The following is a 12,905-nucleotide window of genomic DNA, read 5'->3' on the forward strand; positions in this document are numbered from 1 at the left end:
CCAAATCTACATCAGTCCTAAGTGTCTGTCTCTCTCACCTAAATATTTGCTACACAACTTAATCAATCGATCAACATTTATTAAATACTCACTATGTGCCAAGCACTGTGCTAAATGCACTTAATATATATGATCACTTCTTTCCTTTTTGGGTGGGGGCAAAAGAGGGTCCAAATCTGTGATTTTATTGGTTTTAAGCCCTGGTGAAGAAACTATCTCTTACCAAAGTAAATTAACATCTCCTTAGTAACTTAATGTGTTTAGAGGGTTGCCTGGGGGTACTGAAAAGTTAAGTGACTTTCCTGAGGTTGCTTGTATATGTATCTGAGATGGCACTCGAACCCAGGTCTTCCTAACTGAGAGACTGGCTCTCAGTCTACTCTGGTAAGAACCCTGCTGGTAACATACTAGGCACTTAATAAATGTTTGATTGATTCGTTCATCTCATATATTGCCATATGGCTCTCTATTTCATTATTATGCTTTTATATATTTATTAATTATATGATACAATCATACAATTAATATATTATATATTACAATATATAATTATTAGTTTTGTGTTCCTGCCTAGGTGATCAGTATTCTGAGGGATGGTGTTTGGATTTCTTTCAATCCTCACTGCTCCACCCAACTCACCCACTCAGTACTTTGGACAGTGCTGAGCACAAGCTACCCACTACCTACTTATTGATCAATACTTTGATCATTTATCCCTATGATTCTGATTCCTGGATTTTCCTTCTAGAAGCATAAAGAACATTCTAAGATTTGTCATGAATCTTCCAAATAGCCCTGTGAGATAAGCAAGATGTATTTCAAATGTGGTCAGTTCCTAATTATTCCAGGCTGGACTATTTGGATTGTGGCTCAGCCAAAGCTTTGCCTACCTCTCCTAACCTCTACTGCTTTGCTGTTTCCACATTTCCCCATTCATTAGCACATCTTCCTAAGGTCAGACAAGGGAAGAAAGAATAAAACTTTGCTGATTGATTTGTTGCTAAGAAACCCCAGTTTATCAATTCTAAGTCTTGATTTCATAGTTGATGACTTGTAACATTATCCCTAACCATCTGGAAACTTTTTCATAACCACTTACAGTGGCAAAAAAAAGAGTTCTTTCAGTTTAGAACCTTAGAATCTATGAGACCTCAGCATCTCTCTAGTCCAAGGGTGGGGAACCTGCTGCCTCAAGGCCACATGTGGCCTTCTAGGTCCCTAAGTGCAGCCCTTTGACTGAATCTAAATTTCACAGAACAAAGGAAACTTTGTATTCAAGTTTGGATTCAGTCAAAGGCCACACTTGAGGACCTAGATGGTCACACATGGCCTTGAGGCCACACTCTTGCTCTAGTCAAATCTATATTCTCTCTACAACATTCCCAATAGATAGAACTATCCATTCTCTCTACAATAGCTCTTACAAAAATTCATCCAGCTTCTGTCTGATACCTCCAGAATGGAGAACTCACTATCTTCCGAAGTAGCTGTACTTTATAATTCTACAATGCAATATTTTGCATTATGGCTATTTTTATGTAGTGTTATGCTTTGTGAAATAATATGCATATCCATAGCTCTATTATAGAAGTTCTAATAAATTCTATGAAAATGTACTGAACTTACAGGATTTTTTGTGATTCCATTATTCAGTGTTAGAATTTACCTTAGCATATAAATAAGTTAGCACTGATAGAATTTTTTTTAGATAAGTGCTGTATCACATCACTTACCCAGTACCCTTCTCCTAAATTCCATCTCCTCAACCTGAGCAGCTCTTGTATCTACACTACCACCCTTGCTTTGTCAAAAAGCCCAATTGTATATCTTGCTCTTGCCCCAAACCTGCTAAGTTTCTACTTCCTTCTATCATGTCTGCAGAGACAGGCAGATTCCTTCAATGAAGTTTTCTCCATTACCTTTTGTCATCTTCTATTATATTTTATTAAAAGGCATGTAACCAATAGGAGATCCCTGGGGCACATCTCCACTAAAGATGTCCTGCCAAAGTGAAATTGTGTCATTAACAACTACTATTTAAATCCAACCATTCCACTATTTCTGAGTCCTAATTGTATTATTGTCTAATTCATATTTTTCTGTTTTCTCCACGAGAATAGTATGAGCTTCTTTATCAAATGCTTTAATGAAATCTAGGTAAACAACATCTATAGGAAATTAGTTTAGTAATCTTTTCATAAAAGTAAATAAGTTTGATCTGGAATGACTTGTTTTTGATGAGGCCATGCTGGCTCTTTGTAACCTCTCTACATATTCACCAACCATTTATTTAAAGATTCATTCTAAAAATTTCTGAGCCCACTGGTCTATGTTTTCATCTCTTTAAAAAAAAAATCAAGACAAAATCTGCCCTTCTCCAATTGTGCATCTGAGGATGTAATTCTTCTAGGCCAAATGATCTGAACTGATGAAGTGCAACTAGTTGTTATTTGACACTTACCCTTTACTTTTCACTTCTGTTGGGTATCAACTCCCTATTAACTATTTTTGTATAATTTCCAGTACAAAGGGTGTTAGCAGAGGAGAATCCAAAGAAGTGCTGATAAGATCCAAACTTTGTTGACAGTGATCATCACATCATCCCATCCAGCCCAAGATCCTGTCCCTTCTTTGAGCCTCCTTTTTCTCCCAATAAAATTTAAATGCCTTTTTGGCTACCTTTGCTTCTCTCACCAACCTTAATTCATTCTGAGCTTTAGTGTGCCTCATACCTTTTATAAGACTACCTCTCAGTCATATATTCATTCTATTAACTGGCCTTGCTTCCATCTTCTGTACATTTCGTCTTTTAAAATCTGAGTTAGTTGATGAATTCTTTGGGCATCTATATTTATCTCTCCAAATAAATCCCATTTTCCTCCCTTCTTAGAATTGTTTCCTGTCATACCATCACAATTTTATACTGAAACATCTCCCATCCCTCCTAGGCTAACTTCCCTTATAGCATTTTTATTCCATGGAATGCTACCTATTATCCTATCAAATGCAGAGTTATTGTAGTCCCTGCACTTTGCAGAAAGCAGAAGTTGCTGGTTCTGCCCATTCATATGAAGGAAAGGAAGAAGACATCTGGGAAAGAACTTAATATTGGTTGATGTGTTGGTTAGTTTTGCTGAACTATTATTTTTCTGATTCTTCATTCTTTTTTATAAGAGATATTGTTCTTGGAAAGGAAGTGACATATTGCAAAATGAAGATAATGTAAAATAAAAATGTCAATAAGAAATTTAAAATCAATTTATTTCAATTTGGAGTGATGACAGCACAAGAAAATCATCATTACTTATATTAGGTACAACTGTAAATAATAGTGATTATAATTCATTCTACAAGATATTTCTATTTGCAAATAATCTCCTAAATGACATTCGTAAAAATCTCCAAAAAAGTTTGGCCTCACTATTCACACAGGAAAAGCCAAGTGGATGACAAATATTTATTATTCAGACTATAGTATAAGAGTGAAGAACAACCTATAGAGTTTATCATCATTAAATATATATGTGTGTGTGTGTGTGTGTGTGTGTGTGTGTGAGACCATTTACTACAAATAGAAAATGAGTTGGGCTCAAAAGTAAATGGGAAAAGGAGAATGAATTGGATTGTTTTTAGGTAATTAGAAAGTTCCTTTAATGACTTCAAGCTTCTTTTTGAAACAGGCCCATCTTTTCTAACATCAGTACTTTTTCAGTGCTATCGTATGGCAGCAAGTCATCAAATATTATAGAATACTAAAGAACTGAAGTTGATGTCACCCAAAGGAGAATGAGAGATATGTAGTAAACAGACTGTAACACATTATAGGTCAGTAATTATACAAAATAAGTAGCATAAAGAATGCAAGCAGAGAAATGTATGACTAGAAAATATGATGGGCCTTGGGGTGGCTAGGTGGCGCAGTGAGTAGAGCACTGGCCCTGGAGTCAGGAGACCTGAATTCAGATCTGGCCTTACACACACACACACACACACACACACACACACACACACACACCCCTAGCCGCGTGACCTTGGGCAAGTTACTTAACCCCAATTGCCCTCCAAAAAGCAAAAAAAGAAATTAAAAAAAAAAATTTTTAATGATGGGCCTTTAATATAACAAGAGTAAGAGATAACTAATGGACAGTCCTCATGCTATTCCACTGGCATCCATTTGTTGTCAAGAGATCTCAAGGAAGCTTTCCACCACATCAAGGTGACCTCCATGAGAAATTTATGGAAGAGCATAGATGAAGTTCTCACTGGATCTGTCAGCCTGGATTGGTTGTGATTTACATTATTGAAGGGAATATCCTCATCCATAAGGTCACAAATCCATTAGAATATTGGAATATTAGAACAATAATTAAATTTATTGCAAATCAAACATGTACATTCCATAGACAGCAGAATTTGTCATCAGAAATGTGTCAATTTATGACAAATTATAAGATTTCATTTCTTTCATAGGTCTTTTCTTACATGTTGCACCTTAGATAAATGACTCCCTTATCTACCTTTAGTACTAGCTGTGGTCAATAAGTCCATGAATAAAATACAAATATCAAAGAGTAACTTCCTTTCTGGGATGGTTGGGTAGTGAGTTTAATCTAGTAGTCAGTGGTTGGTCCTCTTTTTATAAGCTTATTGACAAATCCTGCTGCTTATAAATCCTTTTAGGTATCCAGCCATAGTAGCCATATTTTTGTTTCTGTTTTGTCAGCCTATAAGTATTGAATCAGAGCCTATTAGCTTTTTTCTTGAGGAGGCCAAGTTAGAAATGATAAAATGTTATTTTGAGTTTGTATTTTTTACCAAGTGAGTATATAATCCCTAAAAGATAGTACGATAATCCTCCTTTTAAAAAAAGAATGATAAACTAAGAAAATAAGTTCATGCTGTGGCTTCATAAAGACCATTCTGCATTTCCTGCTGTGAGTTATCTCGTCCTCACCCAGTGTCACTTGAATATCCCCCTTTGGGGCAGATGGCTTTCATTATTACAATCCCTGAAACTCAACAGATTCACTGAGCAACACTCCATTTTCAAGAAAAAGACAAAGGTTAATGGTAAATCCAAGTAGTTTTCCCACTCCCGACTGGTCTACTCCTAGCTCCATTGATTTCCAGGCTGCTCTCAGTGTTTTCAGAGCAGTAGGGGAAGCTGGTAGATTATTTTCCAAAAGATGGATGCCATCTCCTGGGAGTCTGTGAAACTGCATGACCTAGGCGTAAGGAAAGCTGAGTAACCATTTCTGGCAAGTTTTCTTCTTTTCTTCCCTTTTTAAAAAAGAGTGTCAGTCTTCCCAAAATCAGATCTCAATATGTAGCTGGTCTGGACAGGGATCCCTAAGCACAGAGAGTAATCACACACTCAGGTGTCACTTATCACGACAGTTAATAGCTATTCTAAAGAATGTAGTGGCTTGCCCTTCACAGATCTATGTCATGATGTTGCCTCATTACATGGGTTATTTATGGTGTGCTGGTGATTTAAACTCCATTTGACGTAATTTGGACCACAAAGTTGTCACTACTGATGTTCTGTGATTTGGTTGTCTCCCCCTCAAACAGAACATAATGAAGTCAGAGAATAGAGCTGTCTCTTTTTGGCTAATTCTAGAATTTAAAATAAAATTTATTTTCTCCAGGCCTTACACAATACATCTCCAGGGTGAATAAACAACCCCACAGGGCTTTCTATGACACACGCTATCTGTAATGTTCCCTTGTGCCTCTCACCTACATTTTTATTCCTCCACTAAACAACAAATATTGAGCTTTTCTTTCTCCTTTTGAATGAGGGTATAAGATAGGAATTATTCAACTTTCATTTGTATAGGCCCCCAAAATAAATATGAGTCATCTTCTGTGAATAGGTCCTTGAAATAAAACTGCATGATCCATTGACTTTCTGAATGTCTTGCACTTAAGGGAAGCAAAATGCTTTCACCTTTTCTCTCTCCAAACATATGTATGAAAAGGGCCAAAGATGGAGCAAGGAATTAAACCTCCTTCCTTGGGTTTCAGATGAGTGAGTGATATGTTACCATAACATGGATATTTAATGTACCTCATTTAAGAGGGTCAGAGATGAAACACTACTGCTTGCTTGTCTAAACCAGTCTGGCCTGGGAAACATAATATTTAATAAGTCATATTTAATTAGCTTTCATCTAATGTGGTGCTCTGTTGGCTGTTATTTGTGCAGCCCTCCGGGGCTTTCTATATAAGGCCTGGTTTTATTGTCCATTGATATCATGTCTGCTCAGAGATTTTATCAGAAAATATGATCGGTGTTCCCCACATAATAATAAAGAAATATTCATCAGCAAGAAGCACTGATGGCATTATAAAAAAAAAAAAAGCTCGGCAGTGTAACTGCCTCACATCCTTGCAGGGAGAGGGGGAGTGACAGGGAATCAGTGTTTTTTCTGTTTTACATTAAACATGGATCTGTCATTTCTAAGAACAGATCGTACTGTGTTGTGGGAGGCCAAGGTTTGGAGCCTCTTTTGATGCTGAGATTTTCAATGGTTAGGTATCATCAGTTAGGCCCAGACTCCCTTTGAAAGCAACTCAAGGAAGCAGCCAGAACTGGGAGTCATGCTGGCTGACCACGAACTTGAGCTCTTGCTGCCAGAGCTCTGGAGACAATGGAAAGAGTTCATGGAAACAAGCACCTACTCAACTAGCTGTTGTGTTCCTGATTCTCCAATTGATTTTTGAGATAAAAGGTGCTTCATGCAAGCCAAAACTTGTTATTTTTTGACATTTGAAGAGTGTTAGCAATGTGCAGTCTGGTAAGAGTAACCTAGTTAAACCTTTGCTTTAAAAAGCATTACTGAAGAGAAATTCTCCTTCATGAAATCCTCATGGCCTGCCATTTATTCTATAGGGAAGGGTTTGGCACTTGCATGGAGTGTAAGGGTTCAATAATTTCTCCCTCTTTGAGAACAGAAACTCTCTTTCAATTAGTGGTGAACAGAGAAGCAGCATGTTATAATGGGAAGGCTGCAAATAGAATAATTGTTCTAGAGCTGGAAGAGACCTCAGAGACCATTTAAATCAACCTCTTCATTTTACTGATGAAGAAACTGAGGCCCACAGAGGTTAGATGACTTGCCCAAGGTCACACAAGTCACAGGTAGCATCTAAATCCACATCCTCTGATTCCAAAGCCAACTTTTCCCCATTATACCATACTTCTCTGTTGAACTGAAGTCAAATGAGACCTGGGTTTAAATCTTGCCTCTGATACTAACTGCCATAGTTCTGTGCAAGACACCATCTCTCTCAGCCTGTTTTCTCATCAGTAAAATGGGTATAAAAATAGCTGTAGCATCCACTCCTCAGGATTGCTGTGAGAATCAAATAAGATGGTGTAAAGCACAGAGTAAACTTTAAAATGCTATATAAAGTGAATTATCATTAATTTATCTGCATCTCATCATCCTCAATACCTGGTACAAATGCTCATGATTCTTTATTTTCTGTGTCTTAGCCATGGAACTTAGTAAAGACTAGATAATAAAAATATTGATTCTCCTGTCCAACTGCACTCCTATACCCTTTTGTTGTGTGAGAGGGAGTAGCTGGAGCTTGAGAGAAGCAGAAAGGTCTTTTAAGGAGTTGGGCAGAAGGATACAGATCAGGGTAAGAGTGTAGAGTGCATCCTCATGGAGTTTCTCCTCAAAGTTTAAAGAAAAAGATCTAGTCTTTTCCTGCTTCTTTCCTCAAACACTTGAATCCATCCAGTGAGAGCTTTTTAAAAAAGTTTTATTGATTTGTTTTGGTTTCACATTACAAATATGTACAGATTACTCTCACTTCATGGGAGGTCTCTTGTCACAAATTAAAACAGTTAAGTAAAACTAATAATCCTGTGACCTCATTAGTACTGTAAAAGCTTTCATCTGAAAGTTTATGCAAAATTTCACATCTGTGGCACCACTAACCTATTTTTAAAAAAAAATTAACAGAAATCTATTTTTTCCTCTTATTCCCCCACCTCCACCACAATGGATAAAAAAAAAGAAAAAAATAAATTTCTAATAGCAAATATGCATAGCCAAGCAAAAAAGTTTCCTCTGTGTCCAAAAATTAGTTATGACTCATTCTGCGCCGTAAATCCATGACTTTTCTGTAAGCGATAGCATGTTTCATCATTATTCCTGCACAATCATAGATGGTCATAATATTGATTATGGTTGTTACAGCTTCCAAAGTTGTTTTCACAGATTGCTGTTATCGCATAGATTGTTTTCCTGGTTCTACTAATTGCATTCTTTATCAGTTCACAAAAATCCTCAAAATTATTCATTTTTATAATGTTGTTGTTAATTCTTCTTGTTCTACTCATTTCAGTATATATTAGTTCATATAAGTCTTTCCATATCTCTTTGAAATCATCTATTTTTTTTTACTCCATATATTACATTAGTATTCTGCTACATGGGGTGTATGGAGAGAGCACTAGCACATCTGGTGTGAGGGCTTTTGAGGGCTGCTCATCCACATTTGCTGTCCACCTTCACCAACTCTCACCTGTGGCTCCAAGAACCTGTAGCATGTGCATCGACCACACCCTGGCAAACTGTCTTGGTAAAGAGGCTAAACCAGGGTGAGGGTAACCAATAGGACTTGAACCTATCAGTGAGTTAGGGGGATGTCACATACCCCAAGTATGTGAAGACTTTCCCCACTGGATTGGGCAGATATTGTTCTAACAGCCATCAAGGTAGCGGAAGCAGACACTATGGGTTGCTTAGAACTTAGTCTGGCATCAGAGACACCAAGGTGTCTGCATCTCAGGTCATTGCCAGTCATCGTGACTTTCATCCTGCCACTGGACTTCAATGACTCAGGAAGAGAGCATGAAGGCTGATGACTTTGCACAATTCTACCTCACTTAAATCCAATTCACTTGTAAGTCATTGATCCTCTTCGAAAACAAAGGATAAACAACAAGATTCTATCACCTCCATAAACCATAGCTTGTTTGGTCATTCCTCAATTGACAGGAATCCCCTTCGTTTCTAGTTTTTTTTCCTACCATGGAAAGAGGTACCATAAATATTTTAATTATTGTTTATTAATAAAGGACCTTTTCTTCTTTCTTTGATTTCTTTTAGGTATAGGCCTAACAGTGGCATACCCAAGTCAAACGGCACCCACTGTTTGGTAATTCATTGTGCATAATTCCAAATTACTTTCCAGAATGGTCATACATATTCATAAGTTCACTAATAGTATATCAATGTACCTGTTTTCCCACAATCCCCTACAACAGTTATCATTTTACTCTTTTGTCATCTTTGCCATCTCAAAATTGCTTTAATTTGCACTTCTCTAATTAGAAGTAATTTGGAACATTTTTTTCACGTAATCATAAAAAATATAGATAGGCTGAGTTTCTTTGGAGAGGATCTTTTGAATCTCATCCTTGTACTAGAAGGACAGGGAGGGTAAGAGCTACAAAACTGAATAGAGAGCTGAAAGAGGAAAAGAAACTGAGCTAAAGGAACATAATTTGGGAGAGAAAAGGAGAAGGCAAAGAAAGTAAGGGAAAACAGCAGGAGGAGAAGGAATTTAGCTGAAAGAGAAGTGGAAAGAAAAGGGTTCAAGGCAAAGGAGAAGACTGTGTTTGGTAAGATTAAGTAAGAAAAACAAATTAGCGAGACAAAAGTTTGGTGAGAGAAGGAAAAGGAAACTGGGTGTGGCTGTCAAGGGGTTATGGGGTGCTAAAGAAGTGAGAAGCCCAATGACAATTCTGGAGTGAAGACACCCACAAACAGCTTGTAATAACAGTAATATGGAGGAAACAACTAGCATGAAAGACGAAGAATCCAAAAATCTTATTTCCGGTTTAGTATGGAAAGCAGGATAAATTTTGTTGTGACCTACACCGAAGGCATGATGCTTCTATTTCCACAAGACTGCTATCTATGTGCAAAGTGTAGGCTATTCACTTCTTCTAGAAGAGTAAAGAAGGTAAAGTGACTAAACTTCCTACTCTCCAGATTATCAGGTCATGTACAGTTAAGTATTCCTTTAGGGAGCAGAAGAAATGTTTCAGTGTGTAAATAAAAAATAAAATCCACTTGAAGACAGAGAGTGAAAAATCCATATAAGGAAATTGGAGAGCAGTTTGTGTGTATGTGGTTATGCTTTGTCCTTCATTCTTGAAGAGGTTCATGACATCAGGAAGATGATGCCATGACTTGCAAGTGAATTGGATTACAGAGAGAATCTCAGAGGAAAAAGGCAAGAAGGACTACTGGAGAGCTAGAATTATGAGATAAATTTGAGGTCCTTTCTGAACAAAAAGGAGTTACATACTCTGAGGAGAATGCCACTGTTCGTCCTGAAAGGAATAATAGAATAGATCTGTAGTACTGTGAGAGATGTGAGGGATCATCCAGTAAGGATCAGAAGAGACAAGTATAGTGGGGTTTCCCTTCTCATCTCTGTGCCCTGGCTTATCTGAAGTAACAACCAAAGTCCTGCATTTTGCAAGAAGTCTTTCTCAATCCCCCTTAAAACTAATTCCTCCCCTCTGCTAATTCCAATTTAACCAGTTTATACACAATTACTTTCATATTGTCTCCCACCATAGACTATGGGTTCTTTGAGAGTAGAAACTGTCTTTTGCCTCTCTTTGTATCCATAACACTTAGCACATTAAACGTACCTAATAAACCCTGGTTGACTAATTTACTTTGGTGAAACCCTGCTGAGTCTGACCAGAGCAGCTATCTGTCATCCTTATAACAATCATAAAACAGTCTGATCTCTTTCCAGGTAAAATGACAGAAAATCTGTTAAGGTATATACAACTTCACACTTCTGTTGATTCATATGAACACAAATAATAGGGTTAGAAGGAACCTTGGAAGCATGGTTAAAGGTTATTTAGTTTTTGGAAAGGAGCTGAAGATATTAGGTTGGGATATGAACTTCTACACTATGGGTTAAAATACAGAGATGATAAAATCCTGACCAGTGATGGAGAATACCAAACAAAGGCTGGTAAGAGTGTTTTTGCTCTATGTCTTGAATATCTAATAAATAGGACTTTATAAAAGGATGGGGAAGGGATAAGACCACCTATGTATATTCCCCAACTAGATACCATAAAGAATAGTTATAAGACAAAGGATCCAGTAGGAAAACACTTAGTCTCAAAACCTATACCCTGATATTCAAAGCTTGGCCAACAACTAAAAAGAAATAGGTGTCCTAATACAAGGAAGAACATTTGACTTCATGGGTATCAATGAGATTTGGTCAAATGAAATCCAGAATTAAAATATAGTTCTGGATGGATATACCTTATTCAGAAGCAACAGGATAGGAAAGAGTATGGATGGTATAACTCTGTATATTGGGAAAGTATACTTGTGTGAGGAAAATAAGGAACCAGAGGAGTGAAATATAGCGGAGAACATTTGGTGGTGTTTTCACCATTGCAGTTCATCAAAGACAAAGGATACAGAAGAGGAAAAAAACAGATTAGGTAACTGAGCAGCTGGTTAAGAAGATGCTATCAGAAAATGGGATTAGTATTTCTAGAGTCTGGATTAAAATATAGGATTAACAGGCTCCTGGTTAAGCTTAAAAAGGCTAATAAGAACATATTTACTTGGAATCCTGCAAATTTAGCCAAAAGGGCTTTAAAATGAAATGTAAAGGAGAGTAAGAAAACCATGTGTGTATACCTACCAAGTTAGATGCCAAAGATACTGCCTAAAATGTAGATTGAGAGAAAACAGCAGTAGAGATATCTAGATTTCACAGAAGAAAAAAATTCAGTTATGGAACCAATAATAAAGAGACACACAGCTTTGGATACACAAATCCACAAAGTATGTCTAACAAGGTAAACTAGTACCAAAGGCAAATTTGATCTCATGGATATGATTGAGGCTTTGTGATTGGAATATAGCTTTCAATGGCTATACTTTACTCATAGGAAGCAGAAAAGGTAAAAGGAGGGGTGATATGAAGAACACTGTGTGGTAAGGTGATATACTCATGTGAAGAAATCAAGGAACTAGAAAGGGGAATTATGATGGACAACATTAGCTGAAAATCCATGGAAAGAGAAAAAGAAACTATTTTGTCATGAGAGTATAATATGGATCGGTTAGACAAAAAAAGGGAAACAGAAAAGATTGGGAAACAAAACACAGACCTTATACAAAGTAATTTGAGGGAATTCATGACCCAAATATATGTTGGAGCCTTCTCTCTAACAAAAGCATATTGGTGGGTGGCTTTCATGGCAGTTTCATCTTTGAAAGAGTGAAGCAACCAACAAGCATAAGTCCTATTCTGTTTCAGTCTCTCAGATAAGCAGTCTGATATAATGGGTATGAAATCAACCTTAAAGCCAAAAAGACTTGGTTCCAAATTCTGCCCCTGACACATAAGGACTCTGTGATCCTGGGAAAATCACTTAACCTCTCAGTGTTCTAAGCAACTTTCTAAGACTATAATTTGCTGGACTACAATGGTAGAGAAGGTTCTTTGCACCTGGAGTTCTTTGTATCAATGAAATCAGAGGTCAAACCCCTATCCCACCATAAGGACATAGAAAGTTCAGGAGAAAGTGGGTTGAAGCTTGAAAACCACATCTGTGAAAGAAAGGGGTAATGTACAACTCATGATTGGAGTTCTTTTTCTCCCTTTCATGGGCCCCCCCCCATGTTCCTTTTAGGTATGGTTTAGATTTCTGTTGGGTAACTCATAGAGTTTGGGGTTTTGGGGGGGGGAAGTTAGAGGGGGGAAGTCAGGGCAATTGGGGTTAAGTGACTTGACCAAAGTCACACGGCTAGTAAGTGTTAAGTGTATGAGGCCACATTTGAACTCAGGTCCTCCTGATTCCAGAGCCAGTGCTCTAT

At 37.3% G+C, this 12,905-nt stretch overlaps 1 long non-coding RNA gene and 1 pseudogene across 1 annotated transcript in view; both read right to left on the minus strand.

Annotated features, from left to right (window-relative positions):
• LOC138166443 (kinetochore protein Nuf2 pseudogene) overlaps positions 1-8,829 on the minus strand; it is a 69,503-nt pseudogene extending 60,674 nt beyond the window's left edge.
• Positions 1-12,905, minus strand: part of LOC138166514 (uncharacterized) — a 120,911-nt gene that overhangs the window by 67,876 nt on the left and 40,130 nt on the right. The gene's annotated exons all lie outside the window — the stretch shown is intronic.

The sequence above is a fragment of the Petaurus breviceps genome, unplaced genomic scaffold (genome assembly GCF_028583685.1).
Source record: "Petaurus breviceps papuanus isolate PSGF00001 unplaced genomic scaffold, PetGlider_PUasm1.0 224, whole genome shotgun sequence".
Lineage (NCBI taxonomy): Eukaryota > Metazoa > Chordata > Mammalia > Diprotodontia > Petauridae > Petaurus > Petaurus breviceps.